The sequence below is a fragment of the Bombina bombina genome, chromosome 1, assembly GCF_027579735.1.
Source record: "Bombina bombina isolate aBomBom1 chromosome 1, aBomBom1.pri, whole genome shotgun sequence".
Lineage (NCBI taxonomy): Eukaryota > Metazoa > Chordata > Amphibia > Anura > Bombinatoridae > Bombina > Bombina bombina.
The window spans coordinates 516,025,607-516,052,900 of record NC_069499.1 but is presented as its reverse complement, the minus strand read 5'-3'; positions in this window follow the sequence as shown (position 1 = coordinate 516,052,900).

Here is a 27,294-nt window from a genome sequence, read left to right as displayed (position 1 = left end):
CAGTATAACTAATAGTTATATTGTAGCTAGCTTAGGGTTTATTTTTATTTCACAGGCAAGTTTGTATTTATTTTAACTAGGTAGAATAGTTACTAAATAGTTATTAACTATTTAATAACTATCTAGCTAAAATAAATACAAATTTACCTGTAAAATAAAACCTAACCTAAGTTACACTAACACCTAACACTACACTACAATTAAATACAATTAAATAAATTAAATTAGCTAAATCACAAAAACAAACACTAAATTACAGAAAATAAAAAAAACAAATTACAGATCTTTAAACTAATTACACCTAATCTAAGAGCCCTATCAAAATAAAAAAAGCCCTCCCAAAATAAAAAAAACCCTAACCTAAACTAAACTACCAATAGCCCTTAAAAGGGCCTTTTGTCGGGCATTGCCCCAAAGAAATCAGCTCTTTTACCTGTAAAAAAAATACACACAACCCCCCCCCCAACAGTAAAACCCACAACCCACACAATCAACCACCCCAAATAAAACCCTAACTAAAAAAAACTAAGCCCCCCATTGCCCTGAAAAGGGCATTTGGATGGGCATTGCCCTTAAAAGGGAATTAAGCTCTATTGCTGCCCAAAGCCCTAACCTAAAAAATAAACCCACCCAATACACCCTTAAAAAATCCTAACACTGGCAGAAGTGGTCCTCCAGACATGCAGAAGTGGTCCTCCAGACGGGCAGAAGTCTTCATCCAGACGGCATCTTCTATCTTCATCCATCCAACGCGAAACGGGTCCATCTTCAAGACATCCGGCGCGGAGCATCCTCTTCAAATGACGTCTTCTTCTAAATGAATATCACATTAAGATCCAAGATGGCGTCCCTTAGATTCCGATTGGCTGATGGAATTCTATCAGCCAATTGGAATTAAGGTAGAAAAAATCCTATTGGCTGATGCAATCAGCCAATAGGATTGAGCTCGCATTCTATTGGCTGATTGGAACAGCCAATAGAATGCCAGCTCAATATTATTGGCTGATTGCATCAGCCAATAGGATTTCTTCTACCTTAATTAGGAATCTAAGGGACGCCATCTTGGATGACATCCCTTAAAGTGATATTCATTCTGAAGAAGACGTCGTTTGAAGAGGATGCTCCTCACCGGATTTCGTGAAGATGGAGCTGTTCCGCGTCAGAAGGATGAAGATAGAAAATGCCGTCTGGATGAAGACTTCTGCCCGTCTGGAGGACCACTTCTGCCCATCTGGAGGACCCCTTCTGAAGACTTCTCCCGGTAAGTGAATCTTCGGGGGTTAGTGTTAGGATTTTTTAAGGGTGTATTGGGTGGGTTTATTTTTTAGGTTAGGGCTTTGGGCAGCAATAGAGCTAAATGCCCTTTTAAGGGCAATGCCCATCCAAATGCCCTTTTCAGGGCAATGGGGAGCTTAGTTTTTTTTAGTTAGGATTTTATTTGGGGGGTTGGTTGTGTGGGTTGTGGGTTTTACTGTTGGGTGGGTTGTGTGTATTTTTTTTTTACAGGTAAAAGAGCTGATTTCTTTGGGGCAATGCCCCGCAAATGGCCCTTTTAAGGGATATTGGTAGTTTAGTTTAGGCTAGGGTTTTTTTATTTGGGGGGGGGGGGCTTTTTTATTTTGATAGGGCTCTTAGATTAGGTGTACTTAGTTTAAAGATCTGTAATTAGTTTTTTATTTTCTATAATTTAGTGTTTTTTTGTGATTTAGCTAATTTAATTTAATTTATTTAATTGTATTTAATGTAGGGAATTTATTTAATTGTAGTGTAGTGTTAGGTGTTAGTGTAACTTAGGTTAGGTTTTATTTTACAGGTAAATTTGTATTTATTTTAGCTAGGTAGTTATTAAATAATTAATAACTATTTAGTAACTATTCTATCTAGTTAAAATAAATACAAACGTGCCTGTAAATTAAAAATAAACCCTAAGGGGGCGGAGCCTACACTCACTGCGGCAGAACGCGTCTCAGTGAAGCTCTCAGAACCTGATTCTATTTTTACAAGTTAAACATAGTGAAACCTTTAATATTTATTGCTCTGCAACGGATATTCATCAAGGTGAACAGACATATTCTGAGAGTGGATGTTTTGACTGAGTACATGCCTATGTTCTTTGAGTCAGCTACGGGACAGACTTATTATCAGGACTGGAGGCCATTTTTGCAACTACGCAGCAATCTGAGAAACTGAAGAAGCCAAGAAGTCCCTGTATAGGTTATGGACCATAGGTCTGGTGCTGCCGTGATATTACCCCCCCCCCGAACCCCGGGGTTACAATATCCTCTACTAGTAGGATAATAACTGCGCTACCAGAGATTGCTAATATGGAGGCAGTCACTAGATGGGAAACTACCATGACACAACTGATTGCCGAGCACTTTGAGGCCTTGGAACGTGACATATCATTAATCCTGCAACAACATGAGATGAGAGCCAAGCTACCTCTACAGGACTGTAGTACGAATAACGATACTGGGCTAAGACAAGAGGACCATAACGATCCACATTCTCAATCGGGGGTACCGGAATTCTTTACGGACAACACCGCTTCCATTCCCAATATTGTGGGCCAAACAAGTGACTTACATGGACTGCCGTGTTGTACTGACACGGATTATGAGGCTATGACTCCGCAATCATGAATTGACCTATTTCTACCCAAAAACATAATGGCAGTCGCAAGTCCATTAGATGTTGTGGGTATTCAGTCACCTATTATAAAAGGAGACGTCCCAGCTGTTGGAAGCATTCTGATCTCAGACAGGATCCTGCCGGAGGTGTCTAGCAGCCCTTCCACATTTACTTTGCTGCACCGGGAAGGTGAGTATTCTCCGGAGGGGCTGCATCTATTACCGGCCAAGTTGAGACCTCACAGCATGGAAAACGAGATTGGCCTAACCCGCCCCACACAACCACGCACAAAAATACCTCCAGACTTGGATGCAGCACTTTCCGTCATGCTTTCTCACCATGTCCATATCTTCCAGGGAGCGGAGCTAAAACTCGGAGCATTAACCCTTGTCCTATTTCTAGCCGAGTCCCAAAGAAAGCAAATAGAAGTGTATGGAGGGGCAGGTCTCTCAGCAAAGTCGCAGACCGCATTGGCAGCCCTGAGTGAGGACATGGCTTTTTCATTTCGACCAGCACGGTTATTGATCCGTCTACGATCTCTCCATCATCATCAACGTAAAACATGGGACCCTGGCAGACTATTTGCTATAAATTAAAATGGCCTAGGAATCGGCTCATGGATAGCCTAGGAACTGACTCATATTATAACCAGCAACATTATCTTTGTTAAGGGATTTAGGTGAGAGCTATACCCCTAAAACCTAGGAGGAGATATATCTGTACTTATAATCTCAAGAGGTCTGGCGAATTTAGTTAAAAATATAGTTTGACACTAGTATAAGGCTGGGTCTAAAAGCTATCACTCTATAATTGGAATATGTGGCAAACATGAGAGTCAACCCCTGTTCCATGACACTACGTTGCTTACACAGAGCCAGCCATATTCACTGCGTGCAAGTTAGTGTTGCCATTCATACTCTAGACTCACCTCAATACCTGGTATCCCCCTAGAAGTATGTAAGGTCCTACAATAGATGTGGATAGTTTCCTGTCACCTACTTATCATTATACCACTAATGTTTTGCTTCCCATATCCTTTGTGTATGATTGTTCAATACTATATCTAACTGAACTATTATGTATGTTATAGCATCTCTTTCAACTATCTACCAATAACTATCAAGGGTTCAAAAGTAACCCTATATGCTCTCTTTTTCCATCTCCCCCAAACTCCCCCTTAGTTCAGGGGGGGGGGGGGGGTTGGATAGAGGTCCAAGAGAGGCCTCATTAACTGTGTTATTAACTGCAATGGGGAACTACAAATTTATAGATTGTTCCAAAAAATAATTAAGAAAAATAAGGCCCTGTATTGTTTATTGATACAAGGACTCTGGCAGAATATGGTATCTTGCAATATTTATGACGTTCCATAACACTTGCACATTGTGATACTTGCTAAACTTGCCTATTGTATAGTAACACATTTCTGTATTTCTTTATTGCCTAATAACAATTAAAATATATAAAAAAAAATAAAAAAATAAACCCTAAAATAGCTACAATGTAACTATTAGATATATTGTAGCTAGCTTAGGGTTTATTTTATAGGTATTTAGTTTTAAATAGGAATAATTTAGTTAATGATAGTAATTTTTATTTAGATTTATTTTAATTATATTTAAGTTAGGGGGTGTTAGGGTTAGGTTTAGGGGTTATAAATTTAGTATAGTGGTGGCAGCGTTGAGGCCGGCAGATTAGGGGTTAATAAATGTAGGTAGGTTGCGGCGACATTGGGGGAGGGAGATTAGGGGTTAATAAATATAATGTAGGTGTCAGCGATGTTGGGGGCAGCAGATTAGGGGTTAATAAGTATAATGTAGTTGTCGGCAATGTCCAGAGCGGCAGATTAGGGGTTAATAAGTATAATGCAGGTGTCGGCGATGTCGGAGGTGGCAGATTAGGGGTTAATAATTATAAGATTAGGGGTGTTTAGACTCGGGGTTCATGTTAGGGTGTTAGGTGTTAACATAACTTTAGTTTCCCCATAGGAATCAATGGGGCTGCGTTACTGAGTTTTACGCTGCTTTATTGCAGGTGTTAGGCTTTTTCTCAGCCAGCTCTCCCCATTGATGTCTATGGGGAAATCGTGCACAAGCACGTACGACCAGCTCACCGCTGACTTAAGCAGCGCTGGTATTGGAGTGCGGTATGGAGCAACATTTTGCTCTACGCTCACTTCTTGACTTTTAACGCCGGGTTTGTAAAAACCCGTAATACCAGCGCTGCAGGTAAGTGAGCGGTGAGAAAAAACAGCTTGTTAGCACCGCACAGCTCATAACGCAAAACTTGTAATCTATGCGATGCTTTGTCCAGTGTAGACTCTAATTATTCAGTTCCAGATTGATCACTTCACTTGGCATTCACAAGATAAATGTACACAACTGTGTATGTCTATTGAGAGCTAAAACTCCCATCATGCACTACTACCTGGGTAAATGTCACTTCTAGTTTCTAGTATATCAGCTTGTTACCCCTGGTCTAAATCATGATTGTTTAATTATGACTTTAATGTTCCTTTAATGTATCATTTTAATGTATGAATATATACATTTTTATTTGTAATATTTTTTTATAAAATTATTTGTTTCAAAGAATTTTACAAAGAATTTTAACATAGTTTTAAATGAAGTATTATTTTTGTGTTTGATATGATATTTTATAGGCAGTGTTTTTCAAAGAAACTTTTGCCAACCAAGTGGCATTATAAAGTAACCGGATGGGGGCAGTGTAATACTTTCTAATATTATACATTTTCTGCACAAACTAATTGCATAATTTAACATAAAAGTATTTAATGATAATTTATAAAATAAACATTCAAAATGTTTAATATTAGCTAATTGTAGGCTTAATATTGGCTATAATTTTAGCCAGGTGGTGAGTAAAATCAGCCAGGTGGTATGGTATTCCCATTAAAAAAGTCCTGGGGAGAACAACGATTGATGTGTGTGTGTGTGCGTGTATATATATATATATATATATATATATATATCTCAAGTATAAGAAGGCACTCTCTTATACTATATATAACACAAATGGTAAAAGAAAGCATTGGTATCGATCCTCATTCCTAAATTCTCCTAGTTATATATTTATATAGATAGTTATAGTTTACAGAGGGGTATATACCTTCAAATAATTAAGGGGTTAACATTTGAGTAGTGATTTAAAGCACCAAGCACGAATGAGGGACCATGTTGATAAAGGCTAGATTTAGCTGAAACATGTTGATGAATGGATATTCCAGCTTAAGTGATGTAAATTTCACTTAAAGGGACAGTCTACACCAGAATTGTTATTGTTTTAAAAGATAGATAATCCCTTTTTTTACCCATTCCCTAGTTTTGCATAACCAACACAGTTATATTTATATATTTTTTACCTCTGTGATTATCTTGTATCTAAGCCTCTGCAGACTGCCCCTTTATTTCAGTTCTTTGACAGACTCGCAGTTTAGCCAATCAGTGATGGCTCCCAGGTAACTTCACGTGCACGAGCACAGTGTTATCTATCTGAAAAACATGAACTAACTCCCTCTAGTGGTGAAAAACCTGTTAAAATGCATTCTTAAGAGGCGGCCTTCAGGGTCTAAGAAATTAGCATATGAACCTCCTAGGTTAAGCTTTCAACTAAGAATACCAAGAGAACAAAGAAAAATTGGTGATACAAGTAAATTGGAAAATTGTTTAAAATTACATGTCCTATCTGAATCATGAAATGTTTTTTTGGACTATGCTGTCCCTTTAATGAAGTCTGAACTACTTAATAACATAACACGAGCACTTGTGAAGAAAACAACTTTTGAGCTCAGGTTTTAGAAGGAGCCGACACTGGGCTATAATACATGTGGATAGCTATTTATCACTCCTGCTCATGCACTAACTCTGCTAGAAGTAAACTTTTTGCGTGCATCGGGAACCACGCGTATTACAAATTTAAAGAAAAAAGTTTCCCCTTGCGAGAAGCCTGATGCGCTCAAAAAGTCAAAGCTAGAATATTGTGGCCGCATTAATGTATTCCCCCACATAGTTCAATGGAGCGTGAAAAGTGGGGGGTAAATCCTACTTGCTCGCAAACCCGATGAATATGAATATTTCAGATTCCAATGTTCTTCATATAGCAGAATATGTTCTATTTATACATAAATACATATTTTTACATATCTGATGGGGGAGAGAGAAAGAGAGAGCGAAAGAAAGAAAGAGAGAGAAAGAGAGAGATACACATACCTTTAGAGATGTATATGTATGATCTCTATTTTAAAGCCCTTTACAGCCATTTTTTTCTAACACCTTATAACTTTTATATGCAATTTTTGTAAAAATAATTCTTATAAGTGTTATTATGAGTGTAATTGTACTTTACTTTTAAATGTATTTTTGGATGTGCTTTGTGACACTTTTTATTCAAGCAGGTCAATTCTATTGGCTGATCCAATCAGCCAATCGGATTGAACTTCAATCCGATTGGCTGATTAAATTCACCAATCAGATTTTTCCTACCTTAATTCTGATTGGCTGATAGAATCCTATCAGCCAATCGGAATTCGAGGGACGCCATCTTGGATGACGTCATATAAAGAAACCTTCATTCGTCATTAAGATAAGGTCTTGAAGATGGAGCCGCGGATGGATGAAGACTTCTGCCGAATGGAGGACCTCTTCTGCCCCGCTTGGATGAAGACTTCTGACGGATGGAGGACCTCTTCTGCCCCGCTTGGATGAAGACTTCTGCCGGATGGAGGACCACATCGCCCGGATTGGATGAAGAATTCGGCCCGGCTGGGTGAACACGGCTCAAGGTAGGGTGATCTTCAGGGAGTTAGTGTTAGGTTTTTTTAAGGGGGGATCGGGTGGGTTTTAGAGTAGGGGTGTGTGGGTGGTGGGTTTTAATGTTGGGGGGGTCTTGTATTTTTTTTACAGGTAAAAGAGCTGATTACTTTGGGGCAATGCCCCGCACAAAGCCCTTTTAAGGGCTGGTAAAAGAGCTGATTACTTTTATAATTTAGTATAGGGTAGGGAATTTTATTATTTTGGGGGGCTTTTTTTATTTTATTAGGGGGCTTAGATTAGGTGTAATTAGATAAAAAAATTCTTGTAATATTTTATTATTTTTTGTAATTTAGTGTTTGTTTGTTTTTGTGCTATAGTTTAGTTTATTTAATTGTATTTTAGTTTAGATCATTGTAGTTAATTTATTTAATTAATTTATTGATAGTGTAGAGCAGAGCTTTCCAAACTTTTCATGTTGGTGACACACTTTTTCGACCTTCATAATTTCGCGACACAGTAATTAATTCAGTTGTTCTAGCAAAAAGGAGGTTAAACTAACTTGTTTTAAAAGATATGGACACATACATACATACATTATATAATAACATAATGTATTTACAAGTAACAGTTTGTATGTGCAAGAATTAAAAAAAAGTTTAATAACACCAATAGCTACTTACTATTTTAATGGGATGTATGAGGTTGATGGGATGAACACAATTTCTGAATATTTGGTGGAATATTAGATAAAGACACTCGCATTTCATCATCAAGCATTTTTAAGCTTCCCCTTCCTATCCATATATCAGGAGCAGCAATGCACTACTTGGAGCTAGTTGCAAAAACACCCCACTGACTTCTGACTTCAGCTCAGCGTTTAAGCTGCCGCCCTCAGAGCTCCGTGAGCTGGACTGACTACTGCCCACGCTGCAAACACACTGCTGGTCCACTCACTGACTACACATGCAGTCACGAGCCAATTAAGGAGACTACACGTGCAGTCAGGAGCCAATGTGCCGCCAAAGCTGCCAATGGGAATAGTTTCAGTTCCCACTGAGCTGCGCCAATTGGTTAAGATGATCTGTGACCCACTGGGTATCAATCACGTGTCAACCATGTGATATGCATAGCAGGCAGGCGGAAAGTCAGAAACCAAAAAATAAATAAAAAATTAAATTTAAAAAAATTTGTGCTGAAGCAGGGACACACCTACACACTGCTGCTGACACACTAGTGTGTCCCGACACACAGTTTGGAAAGCACTGGTGTAGAGGTAGGTGTATTTGTAACTTAGGTTAGGATTTATTTTACAGGTAATTTTGTAATTATTTTAAGTAGGTAGCTATTAAATAGTTATTAACTATTTAATAGCTATTGTACCTAGTTAAAATGAATACAAAGTTGCCTGTAAAATAAATATAAATCATAAAATAGCTACAATGTAACTATTAGTTATATTGTAGCTATATTAGGGTTTATTTTATAGGTAAGTATTTAGTTCTAAATAGGATTAATTTATTAAATTATAGTAATTTTATTTCTTTTTAATTAAATTATATTTAAGTTAGGGGGGTGTTAGGGTTAGGGTTAGACTTAGGTTTAGGGGTTAATAACTTTATTAAAGTAGCAGCGACGTTGGGGGCGGGAGATTAGGGGTTAATAATTGTAGGTATGTGGCGGCGACGTTGGGGGGGTAGATTAGGGGTTAATAAAATTTATTATAGTGTTTGCGAGGCGGGAATGCGGCGGTTTAGGGGTTAATACATTTATTATAGTGGCGGCGATGTCCGGTTGGCAGATTAGGGGTTAATAAGTGTAGGTAGGTGGAGGCGACGTTGGGGTGCGGGCAGATTAGGGGTTAATAAATATAATGTAGGTGTCGGCGATGTTAGGGGCAGCAGATTAGGGGTTCATAGGTATAATGTAGGTGGCGGCGATGTCCGGTCGACAGATTAGGGGTTAAATAATTTTATTATAGTGTTTGCGATGTGGGGGGGGGGGGCTCGGTTTAGGGGTTCATAGGTGGTTTATGGGTGTTAGTGTACTTTATAGCACTGTAGTTAAGAGCTTTATGTTCCGGCGTTAGCCCATGAAACTCTTAACTATTGACTTTTTTATGCGGTAGGAGTCTTGGAGGTAGAGGCTGTACCACTCACTTTCTCCAAGACTTGTAATACCACCGTTGGCTAAATCCCATTAAAAAAGATAGGATACGCAATTGACGTAAGGGGATTTGCGGTAGCCAAAAGTCGTGGAAGAAAAGTGAGCGGTACATCTGTACCTGCCAGACTCGTAATACCAGCGGGCATTAAAAAGCAGCGTTAGGACCCCTTAACGCTGCTTTTTAAAGCTAACGCAGAACTCGTAATCTAGGCGAATGGAAGCAAAGTGGGCGAAGCAAGGCGGGGGCTTGGAGAATGCCATCAGGAATAATGGTGAAAGTGCCCAGTATAAATACAGTGCGGTAAGGAAAAATTATGCAACCCTTTGTGTGAACTATTTGTTACATTGTACCCAAGAGACATTTAGGTTTGATCACTGGAGAGACATTTAAACTGGACAATATTTCATGTTACAAAGGGGCTGCTTTTTGGAACCTTCCTTTTTGTTGTAGTCCAATTTTGCTTATAAACCATATGCTTATAAACCAAATGGTCTGTTATGATACCTGTCACGCTCGGCCGCTGGGAAGCTCTGCAGTCCTCTCTGTGTGCTTGATTGACAGGTGTCTGAGCCGCCCCTTCCTGATGATGTCACGATCAGGCTTTTTATTCCGGGCTTCCTGTTTCTCCAGTGCCCGTTTGTTTGTTCCTCTTTGTGGCTTCTGTGAGGAATTCGCTGTGGAATCTCTCTAACTGCTGCTTCTCTGTGTCCAATCTCTTCAAGGACTGACTATGCTGGGTTAACCTTCAACTTCCTGATTACCTGTTTCCAAACAATGCAAGTACTGTTTATTCTGTGAAACTTTCTAACTGCATGTTTCCAAACTCTACAAATACAGTTTATTCAGTGTAAACCTTCAAACTGCTTGATATCCTGTTGCCAATCTCAGCAAGTACTGATTAATCTGTGTTAACCTTCAAACTACCTGATTACCTGTAGCAAACTCTGCAAGTTCTGACTACACAGTGTTAACCCTCAAACTTCCTGATTACCTGTTGCTAACTCTGCAAGTTCTGACTACACAGTGTTAACCCTCAAACTGCCTGATTACCTGTTGCAAACTCTGCAAAGACTAACTACACAGTGTTAACCCTCAAACTGCCTGATAAAAAATTATGTACTCCTGCATTATTAATTGTTTCTTGTTTTACCCTTCTTCTGTCTGAGTATAAGTGGACTATCCCTGCTCTCCTGGTTCTGTGGAAGACATTTCCTGAAACCAGTTCCTTACTCAGAAGTCTATTTGGCTGATATCTTGAATTACTTTGGGCACAGGCTAACCCTGCTCCATATCGTGAGTACATTGTTTTTTGGAGGTTGTCGTAGGGTCACGTCCTGGATTAAACTCAGAGTGCAAGGGTGTTGTTTAAGTTCGCCCTAGCATTTGGGTCTTCTTCTGGACATTTCCTAACCTGACAGTACAAACGGGCCATAATATGGACCCTGATGAGTTATCCAGGGCTGTGGCTCTACAAGGGCAACTTCTAGGAAATCATTCTGCTCATTTGCAATCTTTGGATTCCAAGCTTGACCAGATTACTGTTCTGCTACATAAACTCTCCGCTCCTTCTCAAGCTATGGCAACTCCTGCTGCTGCTGCTACTAGCTCCAATGCTGTCTTTAATCCACCTCAACCTGTTGGACAGAATATACCATGAATCCCACTTCCAGATAAATATGACGGTAATCCTGAAGAATGCAGTGGATTCCTTAATCAATGTCGTTTACACTTCAGAAACAATCCTCAAGTTTTTTCCAATTCTACTTCCAAAATCACCTTTATTATTTCCCTCATGAAGGGTAAGGCTCTAGCCTGGGTGTCTCCTCTTTTATAGAAGAATGATCCTTTACTACAGGATGTGGAATTATGTGTGTCCATTTTTCCTTCTGTTTTTGACAATCCTGGGAGGTCTGCAGCTGCTGAGGCAGGATTTTTGGATCTGAGACAGGGATCCCTTTCGGTAGCTCAATATGCTATTGAATTCAGGACTTTAGCCGCAGAAACTGATTGGAACCATGGAGCCTTACGGGAGGCCTTTCGCAAAGGACTTTGCGAACGCCTTAAGGACGAACTTGTATTTCGGGAACTCCCCGATTCATTGGAGGGTCTTATCAATTTATGTATTACTCTTGACGCCCGGCATTCTGAACGTCTTCAGGAGAGAGATAGGAATCGGAGATCCTTTGTTAAATCTTCTTTTCGTCCTCCTATTCGAACCTCAAGTCTTACTAATAATAATTCCCAATCTCCTGAGTCTGTGGAACCCATGGAAGTAGGAGCTATTAAATTGTCTGAAGCTGAACTCCATAGAAGGCGTACTCTTGGGTTATGTCTGTATTGTGGTACAAAAGGACATTTACTGAAGGGCTGTCCTATCCAGCCAGTAAAAGCCAAGGCTTAACTTTTGATAGAGGGACAGAGTTAAGCCAGAATCCCATGTTTTTCCTCAATTCTAAACTTTTTGTTCCTGTAACTATCACTTTTGGAAACACCAAGTTTCGAGCTCAAGCTCTCATCGATTCTGGAGCTGCTGGAGTTTTCATTGATTCAAACTTTGCTGACTCTCTCAAGCCAAGAAACAGTTAATTAAGGTAACTACTGTTAGTGGACAGCCTCTAGGTTCTGGTATCATACAACATTCTACCATTCCTCTTCTTTTGTCTGTGGCCATACTTCATTCTGAAATTATTCGTTTTGATGTCATCTCTTCTCCCCACATACCATTGATTCTGGGGTTACCTTGGTTGCAGCTTCATGATCCAGTTTTCTCATGGTCTAAAGGAGAACTTATTTCCCAGGGAACTACCTGTTTCAAACATTGCCTGCAAAATCCCTCTAAACCATCTTGTCCTGTCGTAGCTATGGTGGAAGTTCCTGATTTATTGCCTAATTACTATCATGCCTTTAGTGATGTGTTTTCTAAAAAGGAGGCTGAGACGTTACCTCCACACCGGATATTTGACTGTCCTATCGAATTGTATTCAGGGGCTCCTCTACCTAAGGGAAGGACCTATCCCCTCTCTCGTCAAGAAAATGTCTCTCTTGAGGAATACATAAATGACAACTTAGCCAGAGGATTTATTCGTCCTTCCTCATCACCTGTGGGTGCAGGTTTTTTCTTCATTGGGAAAAAAGATGGAGGTCTTCGTCCCTGTATTGATTATCGAGCCTTGAATCAGATTACTGTCAAAAACAGCTATCCTCTGCCGCTCATTTCTGAGTTATTTGATCATCTTCAAGGTGCTTCTATTTTTTCCAAGTTAGATTTCCGTGGGGCCTACAATCTAGTCAGAATCCGTAAAGGAGACGAATGGAAGACGGCATTTAACACTAGATTTGGTCACTACGAGTATCTAGTAATGCCATTCGGATTGTGCAATGCACCAGCAGTATTTCAGAACATTGTTAACGAAATCTTCAGAGATTATCTAAATCAATTTGTTATCATTTATCTCGATGGCATTCTGATCTATTCGAAAACATTACAGGAACATGTACATCATGTAAGACTGGTACTTCAGAGGTTACGAGACAATTCCCTGTTCGCTAAATTGGAGAAATGCTCTTTTCATCAGACTTCCATTCCCTTTTTGGGGTATATCATTTCTGAATCAGGTTTTGAGATGGATCCTGCTAAACTTTCGGCTATCAAGGACTGGCCCAGACCAACTACTCTCAAATCCCTGGAGAGGTTTTTTGGCTTTGCCAATTACTATAGAAAGTTTATAAAGAACTTTGCTGACATCACGTCTCCGCTCACTTCTCTTACTAAGAAAGGGCAAAATTGTAAGAACTGGTCCTCTTCGGCAGTACAGGCTTTTGAAACGCTAAAATCAGCATTTTCTTCTGCACCTCTTCTCAGTCATCCAATTCCTGATCTCCAGTTTATTTTGGAGGTTGACGCTTCCTCTATAGCAGCTGGAGCTGTTCTCTCCCAACGATATCCGACTACCAGCAAGATACATCCTGTGGCGTTCTTTTCAAAAAAATTCAATCCTGCCGAGTTAAATTATGATGTGGGCAATAAGGAGCTTTTGGCTATAAAATTAGCTTTGGATGAATGGAGGCATTGGTTAGAGGGTACCAGTCAAACTTTTTTCATTCTGACAGATCACAAGAATCTTTTATACCTCCAAACAGCTACACGTCTCAATCCTCGTCAGGCTCGGTGGGCCTTGTTCTTCTCCAGGTTTAATTTTGTACTTTCCTATGTTCCTGGTTCAAAAAATTCCATGGCAGATGCTTTATCTAGGCAGTTCCAATCTTCTGAACCTTCTCCATTGGATTCAGAACCTATACTACGTCCAGTCAAAGTTTTGGCTCAAGTATCCTCTTTTCCAGTACAGCCTTTTACATGCTGCTCAAGTCTGGGTACCATCTTCTTGCAAACTACCTTCTGGTATCCTGTATGTACCCAAAGGATTACGTCTTAAGCTTCTACGTTGGGCTCACAACAGCATTTCAGCAAGTCATCCTGGAATAACCAATACATTGTGGAAACTGAAGCAGCATGTTTGGTGGTCCACTATGAGGAGGGATGTTAAGGATTATATTGCTGCTTGTAGTTCTTGTGCTTCGAACAAACAATCTTGTCATCGACCGTTTGGTCTATTACACCCTCTTCCTATTCCTCATTACCCTTGGTCTCACTTATCCATGGACTTTGTTACAGATCTTCCTGTTTCTGCTGGAAATACGACCATTTGGGTAGTGGTGGATCGGTTCTCCAAGTCTGCTCACTTCATACCTCTTCCAGGCTTGCCTTCAGCTCAAAGACTTTTTGTACTCTTTGTTCTACATATATCTCGTTTACATGGTTTTCCCACTGACATAGTCTCAGATCGTGGAGTCCAATTTGTTTCCAAATTTTGGAGGTCTTTTTGTAAGCACTTCGGAATCAACATATCTCTTTCTACTGCACATCATCCTCAATCCAACGGACAGACTGAGCGTGTAAATCAAGCCTTGGAATCTTTTCTTAACCATTATGTAGACCATCACCACTCCAACTAGTCTCAGTTATTGCCTTTGGCGGAATTAGCTCACAACTCACATTATAACGCCTCATTACAGACCTCTCCCTTTAAGGCAGCTTATGGATATGAACCTAGAACCTTTCCTATGATTACCAGTTCTACTGAAGTCCCTGGAGCAGATCGTATAGTGAAAAATTTCAGTAACCACTGGCAACTCATTCGTCAAAATCTACTTTCTTCTTCCTTAAGATATTAGACGTATGCTGATTGCAGAAGGTGCAAGACTCCTTTACTTCGTACTGGAGACAGAGTATTTTTATCCACCAGATTCATACGTCTAAAACAACCTTGTACTAAGTTGGGTCCTAAGTACATTGGACCTTTTCAAATTGTTTCCAAAGTTTGTTCTTCTGCATACCGCCTGGCCTTACCCAAGACTCTCGAGATCCATCCAGTGTTTCATGTCTCCCTACTCAAGCCAGTCATCTACAATCAGTACTCTATCAAGAGTAAACCACCTCCTCCACTTTCCGTAGAGGGAACTTCTGAGTTTGAAGTCAGCCAGATTCTGGATTCCAAGCTACGGGGCAATCGGCTGTACTACCTGGTCCATTGGAAGGGTTATCCTATCTCTGAACGATCTTGGGAACCGGCCTCTCATGTTCATGCTCCAGCTCTTGTCAAGTCTTTTCACAAGAAATACCCTGCCAGGCCCGGTCGGGTCCCCCGGAGGGGTCCTTGAGGAGGGGGCACTGTCACGCTCTGCCGCTGGGAAGCTCTGCAGTCCTCTCTGTGTGCTTGATTGGCAGGTGTCTGAGCCGCCCCTTCCTGATGATGTCACGACCAGGCTTTTTATTCCGGGCTTCCTGTTTCTCCAGTGCCCGTTTGTTTGTTCCTCTTTGTGGCTTCTGTGAGGAATTCGCTGTGGAATCTCTCTAACTGCTGCTTTTCTGTTGCCAATCTCTTCAAGGACTGACTATGCTGGGTTAACCTTCAACTTCCTGATTACCTGTTTCCAAACAATGCAAGTACTGTTTATTCTGTGAAACTTTCTAACTGCATGTTTACCTGTTTCCAAACTCTGCAAATACAGTTTATTCAGGTAAACCTTCAAACTGCTTGATATCCTGTTGCCAATCTCAGCAAGTACTGATTAATCTGTGTTAACCTTCAAACTACCTGTTGCAAACTCTGCAAGGACTGACTATTCAGTGTTAATCCTCAAACTGCCTGATATACTGTTGCAAACTCTGCAAGTTCTGACTACACAGTGTTAACCCTCAAACTGCCTGATTACCTGTTGCAAACTCTGCAAAGACTAACTACACAGTGTTAACCCTCAAACTGCCTGATAAAAAATTATGTACTCCTGCATTATTAATTGTTTCTTGTTTTACCCTTCTTCTGTCTGAGTATAAGTGGACTATCCCTGCTCTCCTGGTTCTGTGGAAGACATTTCCTGAAACCAGTTCCTTGAAGTTCTGACTACACAGTGTACTGCCAAACTCTGCAAATACTGTTTATTCTGTGAAACTTTCAATCTGCATGTTTACCTGTTTCCAAACTCTGCAAATACAGTTTATTCAGTGTAAACCTTCAAACTGCTTGATATCCTTTTGCCAATCTCAGCAAGTACTGATTAATCTGAGTTAACCTTCAAACTACCTGATTACCTGTAGCAAACTCTGCAAGTTCTGACTACACAGTGTTAACCCTCAAACTGCCTGATTACCTGTTGCAAACTCTGCAAAGACTGACTACACAGTGTTAACCCTCAAACTGCCTGATAACAAATTACCTACTCATGCATTATTAACTGTTTCTTGTTTTACCCTTCTTCTGTCTGAGTATAAGTGGACTATCCCTACTCTCCTGATTCTGTGGAAGACATTTCCTGAAACCAGTTCCTTATTCAGAAGTCTATCTGGCTGATATCTTGAATTACTTTGGGCACAGGCTATCCCTGCTCCATATCGTGAGTACATTGTTTTTTGGAGGTTTTCGTAGGGTCACGTCCTGGATTAAACTCAGAGTGCAAGGGTGTTGTTTAAGTTCGCCCTAGCATTTGGGTCTTCTTCTGGACATTTCCTAACCTGACAATACCCCTCATTTCATGAAACATATATAGATTTCCTTTTTGTTTTTAAGCACCGGTGGTTTTTGCTTTATGTACAGTTGAATACATTTTTTTACTTTATTTATTTGATTCTCACGTTTGCTGCTTTTAGCGTGCTCCCAGGCCCCAGCTGTGTTCTGCAAAACCATCATTTAAACATGAGCATTTACAGGAAGTAACAATTAGCCAATGAACATTGGTATGAAGTAGATTTCAGCATTTGTAGCAAGAAAATATGAGCTGCGTTAGTTTCAATTCAAACAGCTTTTACTTCACATTTTTTTCCAGCAAAAAATAAATGTCAATGTTTAAATACTACTAGATTACAAGTGGAGCGCTAGTGATTGCACAGGGTGCGCTATCTATATAACAATCTTGCACTAAGAATAGCGCCCAATCTGATATTACACGTCAGTGGTTAAAGATATTAACCATAGAATGTTCATCGCTCATAAGTGGTGAGTTATGTGTAGTGTTAGGTCTAGAATAAAAGTATAACAAAATACATGTATAATATATTAACATAAAGTATTTCATATATAAATATTAAATTTAAAAAATGTTTTGTTTTGTTTTATTAATAAAAGTTCTAACAATGGGCCACTTGACTACATTGTATACTCGATTTTTGTTATTTTCACAGATCATAATTTAACAGTTAAAGGGACAGTATACACTCATTTTCATATAACTGCATGTAATAGAAACTAATATAAAGAATAAGATGCACAGATACTAATATAAATATCCAGTATAAAACTGTTAAAAAACTTATTTAGTAGCTCACAGTTTAGCTCTGTTGAAAAGGTAACTGGAAAGCCCACTGCAAGTGGGAAATAAGACACTCCCCCCTCCCCCTTCTTTTGCATATGAAAAGACCCATTACACAAACAGGAGCAAGCTGGAGAAGGTAGCTGACGGTATTCTCCTAAAACTTTGGGGCTTGGTTAGGAGTCTGAAAATCAGAGCAATGTTATTTAAAAATAAGAAAACTATACATTTTTAAAAAAACAACAACTTTATGGGCTATATAAATAATCAACAAAACATTTATGCAAAGAAAAAATGAGTGCATAATGTCCCTTTAAGTGAGGTATTTTTCATCAATGTGAACCTGTAATGTATAAAAAGCTCATTTATGTCTGTGTACGGTAGGTGGTCCTGATTTTGGGACTCCGACCACATTTATACTATCTGTATATGTTCATATTACTGTTCATTTTGTAACTTTTTCTATGATTCCTCAATAAAAAAAAATTATAAAAGAAAAAGTTCTAACAATGATTTAAAGAGATATGGTATACGACAAGGTTTTGGACTGTGTAGGGCTCAAATGTGTATACATATGTGTATGTGTGTGCATGTGTGTACATATTTATGTATATGTATGTATCTGCGAGTTAACGCTACAGTGAAAGCCAGGACCTGAGTTTCGTAGCGCACCCCATAAAAGTCTAATAGGTAAAGGATTTAGAGAGGCCATGCTATCCGGACCTCCAGGTGTTAGCACAGCCAAAGCTTTCGCTAACATTTTACTTTGTAATATGGAAGTAAAAATGGGAGCGCCATGGATTGAGCTCTAATTATGTAAATGCACATAACATTGTTATGCTCGCTTGTAATTTAGACCTTTGAGTGCAATGCTCATGTAAGTGTATGTACTGTGTATAGAAAATAAGTACGCGAAAAAGAATAAAGCTAAATTTATGTTTGTTTAATTTAGCACTTTCTATTGTTTACTTTTATCTTTTCTACTGCTAGTGCCAAAAGAGCACTCACAGTAATATACAAATAGGTATTATTCATCACTTAGAATTTAATGTGTCTTTTGCACAAAAACATTGTCTGTCTCCTTTTCAGTGCTCCTAATTGGGTAAATATAATGAAAACATTTAAGCGGGGTTTTTTTTTAGCTCTCATGGGACTACTTAATGTTAAATGCAGCAAAATAACTTATTTGCAAATTTACTGCTATATGTATTGTAAAGGGGACAAACAAACAACCACAGAAGTAAAACTCAATACTGCATAGTGCCTGAATGTTACATTTACACTTATTCGGTTTTTCGCATAGTATTAAAAAGACATTAAAGTCAAAATGAACCCCTTAATGGAAGCCAACCTTAAGGACACTCAACATACAGGGTACATCCGTTTCGTTAAGGGGTTCAATTTTCATGATTAGGACAGAACATGCAAATATAAACAACTTGTCAGTTTAAGTCTATCACCTAACTTGCTTCACTTGAGGTGTTCAGCTAACTCCCAGTAGTGCAATGAATGCTTATTACTCATCTGTGCTTGTTAAGCACTAGGTCTGCAATTAAGTTATATATAGATTTAGATTTTGATGGCAGATAAGAACCATAGACCCAACAAGTCTGCCCTAAACTTCCTAAAGGTGTAATCTTATCTATTTGGTAGTATAACAACAAGGAGGATTTCCCTAATGCACAATTCCCAGACTGATAAAAATGTCCATTGAACCTGGCACTACACAAGCACTTCACTCAGGATTAAATGTAACAAATCATACCTTTATTGTTGGTGTTACAAACAAACACTCGGCAAACATATGCGTAGTGACTACCAGGAGACACAGGTATTAGTGGTGTGTGACGCCACTGACGCGTTTCACGCCCTTCTGGCGCTTTGTCAAAGACATCTTTGAAAAAGCGCCAGAAGGGCGTGAAACGCGTCAGATGACGTCACACTGCTTCCATTAGAAGCATAGTTTGCAAGTTCAAAGTTAAAGGAACAGTGGTTACACTTACCTGGATAGGGCAGAAAAAGGAAGCAATCAACGGGTGCAACCAGATTTCTGAGAAGGCAGTTTGCACAGTAAGGTGCGTACTAAACACGGATGGTTTTCATGCCAGAACTCCAAGATGACACCACTACTGACCCAAAAGCACAAGAAAAGATGGATTCAATATGCTCAAAATCATATAAATAAGCTACAGAAGTTTTGGGATTCTGTTCTGTGGAGCAATGAAACAAAACTGGAATTTTTTGACCCAATGGATCAGCTGTATGTCTGGAGGAAGAAGACTGAAGCATATGCTGAAAAAAACTCTGCCTACAGTTAAAGGGACACTGTACCCAAAAAATTTCTTTCGTGATTCAGATTGAGCATGAAATTTTAAGCAACTTTTTAATTTACTCCTATTATCAAATTTTCTTCTTTCTCTTGGTATCTTTATTTGAAATGCAAGAATGTAAGTTTAGATGCCGGCCCATTTTTGGTGAACAACCTGGGTTGTCCTTGCTGATTTGTGTATAAATACATCCACCAATAAAAAAGTGCTGTCCAGAGTACTGAAACCAAAAAAAAGCTTAGATGCCTTCTTTTTCAAATAATGATAGCAAGAGAACGAAGAAAAAATGATAATAGGAGTAAATTAGAAAGTTGCTTAAAATTGCATGCTCTTTCTGAATTACAAAAGAACATTTTTGGGTACAGTGTCCCTTTAAGCATGGTGGTGGCTTGGTGATGCTCTGGGCTGCTTCTGGCACTGAAAACCTGCAGCGTGTGGAAGGCAAGATGGATTAATTGAAGTATCAGGAAATCCTAGGAGAAAACTTCATGCCCTCTGTAAAGCTGAAGCTTGGGCATCATTGAACATTCTAACAGGACAATGATTCCAAGCATACCTCAAATTCCACCAAGGCTTGGTTGCAGAAGAAGTCCTGGAAGATACTACAGTGGCCATCACAGTCACCTGACTTGAACCCCATAGAAAATTTCTGATGGGATTTGAAGAAGGCGGTTGCAGCACGCAAACCCAAGACTATTACTGAACTGCAGGGCATTGTTCATGAGGAATGGGCTAAGATTCTGCAGGAACACTGCCAGAAGCTGGTGTCTGGCCATGCATCTCATTTGCAGCAGGTCATGACAGCAAAAGGGTGCTCTAATAAGTACTAAAGATGCTTGCCATGAAGGTGTTAAATAATTTTGAGACTGCAGAATTAATTAAAAGTTGCATTTTCGGGGGGGGCGGAGCCGGCCACGTCTGTGATGGCCGCATGATCTTTAGCTCCGGTTAAAGGAGCGTTCTCCACGGCATTGTTAGGGGATAAATGGGCCTCAGCAAACCTGGAAAAGACCACCGATTATCTGGAGAGGTGCAGGGGCACTGCAGGAGACGTCTATCTTGCCATTCGGTGAGAGCTAGCGACGAAACTTTAATCCGGAGGGCCGCAGGCCTAATTGCGCACTAACTAAAAGTGAACAACCAGCACGCACGCCACTATTGAAGGGGGTAAGATTGAAACACTCGGTGAAACAATACCTGTATATAAACTTGTTAGATGCCCCCTGTAGTGGTGATGCCAACACACGCTAATGCTTGAGAAGTAACTTAGCAGTTTGTTCAGCAACAAAGCTTGTTTGGGCCTTCCCGGAAAGGAAACAGCTACTGAAGCAGAAACCTGGCTTTCCTTGTAACCTATAGTAAATATTATGGACGACACACAGGAGTATAATGTTACATATGAACTGACTTTCTTTTTTTAATCATGTAAATAGCCCCTATCTCCGCTTCAAACAGCTTCAAACGGCATAGATCTGCAAAAGTACAAAAAAGCTGAACAATATACCACCCATCTTTTTACTAGTTGTATTCAAGCAGACCTACTCAGATTGACAAAGCGCTGTGTGCAGTTTGTAAAGAAACGAATCTACATTGCATCAAAAGAGTAATTTATTTTCCTTTCTCTATCCTGGCCTGTAATGCCCTGTGTCACCACAACACCATCAGACATTCAGACTGCATTACTGTTTAGAGACTGAAGCCCCTTTATCATACTGCTACTGAAGAGTCAGCAATGGCATCAAGACGCACACCTAAACCAGACAAAAACATTAAGGGTTTGGCACCCCCCAATGCAAAAATGGATAATTTTTTTAAAGTTCTAGAATCTTCTATGTCGAATGCATCGGAGCCACCAGATACTGAACAAGCCACTTCTGATGTAGAAGCTTCAACTCTCCTCACTAAAGCCGATATACAGAACCTGTCGACTAAAGCAGACTTCTTCACCCAGGTAGGGAAAATCATTAAGGAAGGACTATCTGAGGTCAGGAAAGATGTCTCAGACCTGGGGGATAGAGTTATGCAGGCAGAAGAAGACTTGGAACAATTTACTAACACTACAGAACTTCAAAACCGAACTTTGCAAGTCCACGACGACATGATACAACAACTCCAAAACCAAATCGAAGATCTCAACAACAGAGGGAGACGGCAGAATCTTAGAATAAGAGGCATCTCTGAGAAAGTCGTGACATCCCAAATCCAACAACACCTGCAAAAGCTATTTCAACACGTCTTGCAAGAGGACATAACAGTCATACCCCTAGACAGAGCCCATCGAGCTCTGCGCCCGAAACCACCAGAAGATAAGCCACCGAGAGACATAATCCTGCGCTTTCAAAACTTCAAGGATAAAGAGAAAATTATGACAGCCTCACGGAATACACGCCAAATCCTGTTCGAAGGAGATACAATACAAATATATGCTGATTTAAGCAATATTACACTTTCCAAGCACAGAGAGGCAAGATACCTCACCACACACCTACAGGACTTAAAGATACCCTACAGATGGGGTTTCCCTTTCTGCATCAAGGTGTTACACAACTCCCAAATTGTCACATACAGCCACCCAGATGACCTCGAGCACTTCTGTAACAGTCTAAAGATTCCAACTCCATCTATACGCTCGACACAGCCTACCACATTGTCAGGGGATAAGCTGCAAGCACCGGAACCGAAACAACAGAGACTTGCCTGGACAAGAGTTTCAAGGAATGCCAATAAAGGAAATCAAAAACCAGCCCATCAGGAAGAAGGACCATCCTGAACCTGCATTACATGAGCCAAGAGACTGGTTAACCTCATAATTACCTATTTTCTGCTATATCATTGTGCCCAGACTTTAGAAGTTCCTGGTAAAGTGTATAGAGAACGTTCTATTTATATATATATATATACAGCTATACTACTGCTTTAAAGTAAATTTATACTAACAGACCAGCCCCTACCCATCCCCCAATTAGGCCTCCCCACAAAAACTTTCAAATTCCAGAGGGAGAAGCTCCGTCATAGTAACCTCCTTTATTTACTATGACCCCCCCTTCTTACTCAAAATACTGTTTTAAGTATTGTTGTTTATTGGATTTAACTGTTACAGGTTATATTGTTATGTTATTAATGTATTATATGCTTAACTCATGTTTTTTACTCCTTCCAGCAGATTCTTATACTGGAAGAGATTGCTGCTCCTTATACTACTCCCCCTTTCCCTCCCACCCTTTCCTTGGCAGAGACGAAATTGAAAAGCATCAACTACAGGCTTTAGACCTCAGGTATAGTGGCATACAGCCAATAATCACTAACATTGGGTTCACAGACTCCCGCACCACTATATATGTAGCAACCTATAGACAGTCCAAACAACACTACACAACTGTGCTCCTCCACAATATACATGGCAGTCCCTGATATTCTATTAATTTCCCAAAATGTTAAAGGCCTAAATTCACCCACCAAGAGATCCATTGCCCTTAACTGGTTTCATAGACATAAAGGGGAGGTTCTCTTTTTGCAGGAGACACATTTCTGTAAACACGAGACACCAAAGTGCTCCTCTAAACAATTTCCAGTTGGATATTTTAATTCGGCCCCTGCTAAGCGAAATGGAGTAGGCATACTATTTAAACACAATATCCCCTTCCAACTCACTCAGAAATGTGTAGACAATGAGGGACAATTTTTGATTCTCGTAGGCACACTCTACAACCGCCCAACCACACTGGCAACATATTATGCACCAAATACTGGCCAAGCCCGTTTTTTTAAAAAACTGCTCAGAACACTATTGGAGGTGACGCAGGGCACACTGATTCTTGCAGGAGACAGTAATGTGGCTATTGAACCACCGCTAGATTGTTCCACTCATAAAAGCTCAGTACCCAAGAGCTCCAGAGGTGTCATCTTAAGAGCCCTGCGAAATGCAACATTGTTAGATACTTGGAGACTTCAACACCCTACACAAAGAACATATACTTTTTATTCAAATCCCCAAAAGTCATATTCCAGAATAGACCACATATTTATAGATCAGAGGAGCCTACACCTAGCAAAACACTCGGATATCCTGCCAACCCCATGGTCTGACCATTCGATGGTAACACTGTCCCTGGCTTTGCCGGACAAGCCCCTTACTGATACCCAATGGCGCCTAGACGAAACACTTCTGCTGCAACCATTAATTAAAGATAAAATTACGTGCTCGCTCAAAGACTATTTCCTACATAATGCAAACCCAGATACATCCCCCGCCTTAGTCTGGGAAGCCCACAAAGCTGTAATTAGGGGGGAATTTCTGAAACAGAAGTCTATATTGAGGAAAAATTATAATGAGAGATACTCTATGCTACTACAGCAGCTCCGAGATACAGAGACACTACATATGCAAACCCCAAATAATGAACAGTACATAACTCAATTAACTAAAACTAGAAGCGACTTGAATGACTTGTTCAACAAGGAGATGCAGAGAAAAGCGATCTATCTAAACAAACTCTATTTTGTAGAAGGTAATAAGGCAGGCCCCTTGCTAGCTAGAGCCCTAAAAGACCGCACTAATAACCGATTTATCCATAAATTGTCGCTGCCAACCACGCCAGGGGAACATAGCCATGACAGTAAAACAATCGCTAATATCTTTAGAGATTATTATCACACCCTATATAACATCCCTGCAACACCACACTCCTCAGACAGCGAGGCAATAGATGCCTACATACAAAGAGCCAATATTCCGAGTTTACCTGACCATATTTCGAAACAAATGGATGACCCCATATCCCTGACAGAAATGATTGCAGCCATAAACAGTACACCTTTGCGTAAAAGCCCCGGCCCGGATGGCCTCTTGGCCTCCTACTATAAACAGTTCCAATCTATCTTGGCCCCTCACCTAACTAAACTCTTTAACTCCCTCGATAAAGATGGACTCCTCTCCCCTAACCTACTAGAAGCACACATCTCGGTAATCCCTAAACCAGGAAAATCCCCCACGGAACCAAGCAACTATCGCCCGATATCCCTACTAAATGGGGATATTAAAATATATGCCAAGATCCTAGCAAACCGTATCAGTAAAATACTCCCAACCCTAGTGCATGTAGATCAGGCTGGCTTCGTTCCGCTCAGGGAGGCCAGGGACAATACAATTAGAGTTCTCCATTTAATGGAATATGCAAAAACAAAACAGATCCCTGCAGTCCTGGCCTCCACTGATGCGGAAAAGGCCTTTGACAGACTGAATTGGCCCTTTCTGCACAGTACACTACAACATTTTGGTTTCGGGGACTTAATGATCAAACAAATTTTCCACCTATACAATAGACCCTCAGCAAGAGTCCGTGCAAATGGGGTACTCTCACAAAGTTTTAACATTAGTAACGGGACTAGACAGGGATGCCCGCTATCGCCCATTCTTTTTGTCCTCACGATGGAGATCCTAGCCTGTCACATTAGGAAAACCCCAGATATACACGGTATTAGAATCGGCCCAGACTCCCACAAACTAGCCATGTTTGCAGACGATGTGTTAGTTACCCTAACCCTACCTGACATATCACTGCCCAATCTGACCCAGGAATTTAACAACTTCAGTAAATTTTCACATTTCCACATAAATTATTCCAAGTCAGAACTCCTAAATATCTCCATGACTACTAACGACTTCACGAATTTCATACCAACATGCCCATTCAGAATTCAAAATTCACATTTAAAATATCTAGGCATAGTATTATCCTCTAACCCTGCACGATGGTTCACCCTGAATTACCGGCCCCTCTTGCACTCTATACAGCATTCTCTATCCTCCTGGAGGGAAAAACCTTTGTCGTGGTGGGGCAGGATACAATCAATCAAAATGACAATACTCCCCAAAATTTTGTATATCTTACAGGCAATGCCGGTCACCCTTCCTAAGACATTTATACAACAAATACAGAAAGCCGTGAATACCTTTGTATGGGGTGGATCTCGCCCAAGAATAGCTCGGGGAACAATGTATAGATCCCTCCAAAATGGAGGACTAGGTCTACCAGAGATAAGCCTATACTATCACGCGTCTGTACTGCAGAGAATTTTGGATTGGCATTGTAGAAAAGAATCTAAAGCATGGGTAATGATTGATTCTCAACTGCTCAGGTCCCCTAACCCAGGCCCCCTCTGCTGGCTCCCTAAAAATAGGCGCACCCCTGCCTGTCAATCATCCGCACTTTATAGTCATATATTTAATACTTGGGACTACTTAATTAAAAATACACCAGCTCTGTCCACCCTAGTTTCCCCGCTTACTCCAATTTTCCCTAATATAGAATTGATGGGGGGTTACGAAACCAGGAAAAAAGACACACAAATTACTGAACTGCTGGACTCCGTGCCCATGGCGCTTCTGATTGCACAAGGCAAACTCAAAACTAGGGAGGAACTTGCACCAATTTTATTTGGCTCCGTTGCCCCCTGGCTAAAATACGCTCAATTACGACACTTTATCCAGACAACTCCCAATAAAGAAGACCTTCTTAGATTGCCAACACCATTTGAGCAGACTTGCTTAGCAGGGAAAACTGCCAGAGGTACTTTGTCATTAGCTAAAGATATGCTCCAAAATGCACAAACATCCATACTTCCCCCATATGTAGCTAAATGGCATAGAGAATTGGGTACAACAATGGACACTAAACAATGGATACAAATTTATCAGAACACACGCACCTCCTCTACCTCACCTAAAGTAATTGAACTCAATTATAAAGTCCTTATGCGCTGGTATTTGACACCAGCGAGATTAAACAACATTTACCCTGCCTCTTCCCCGTCGTGTTGGAGAGGTTGCAACGAACGAGGCACCACAATACATATGTGGTGGTCGTGCCCCAAACTGCACTCATACTGGAGGGGAATTGAGACCACATTGGGGAAACTGGCGGAAATAGACTTCTCTTTAAACCCAAGATTAATCCTGCTGAATGAGACACCCCCGCTCCAATGCAAAATTAGAAAGACACTAATACGTATAGGACTCAATTGCGCTAAAACACTGATTGCCCTGCATTGGAAGTCCCCCTCAATACCAACACTAGATAGCTGGTTACAAAGCACTGATAAAATGCTCTCATGTGAGGAATATGGCTACTTTAGAAGAGGCAAATCTGCATTCTATGCGGATGTCAGATTTTATTGGGATTCTATCACTCAAAAGGACCCCCACATCATAAGTACATTAACAGACTAGATGGGACATAAATACATCATTGAACTTCCTTTGCCCTAACAAATTTTAAAAAACTAAGGGTTGTAAACGTTGTCATAACAGAGCTGCATATAATTCTCATTCGAGGACGTCTCTGCCAGTTACCCTCCCTGTTACCCTCCCCCCCTCCCGTCCACCTCCCTTCTCTCTTCTGTTGTGTTTGTTATTTCCTTTTCCTTTTTTTTTATATTGCTCTATGGTTTAGCTGGAGAATATCTCAGGCTTGGAGATGTGAGGTGTTGGTCTATTGTAGTAGCCGCACATCAACTATAATATAATGACAGGACGAAG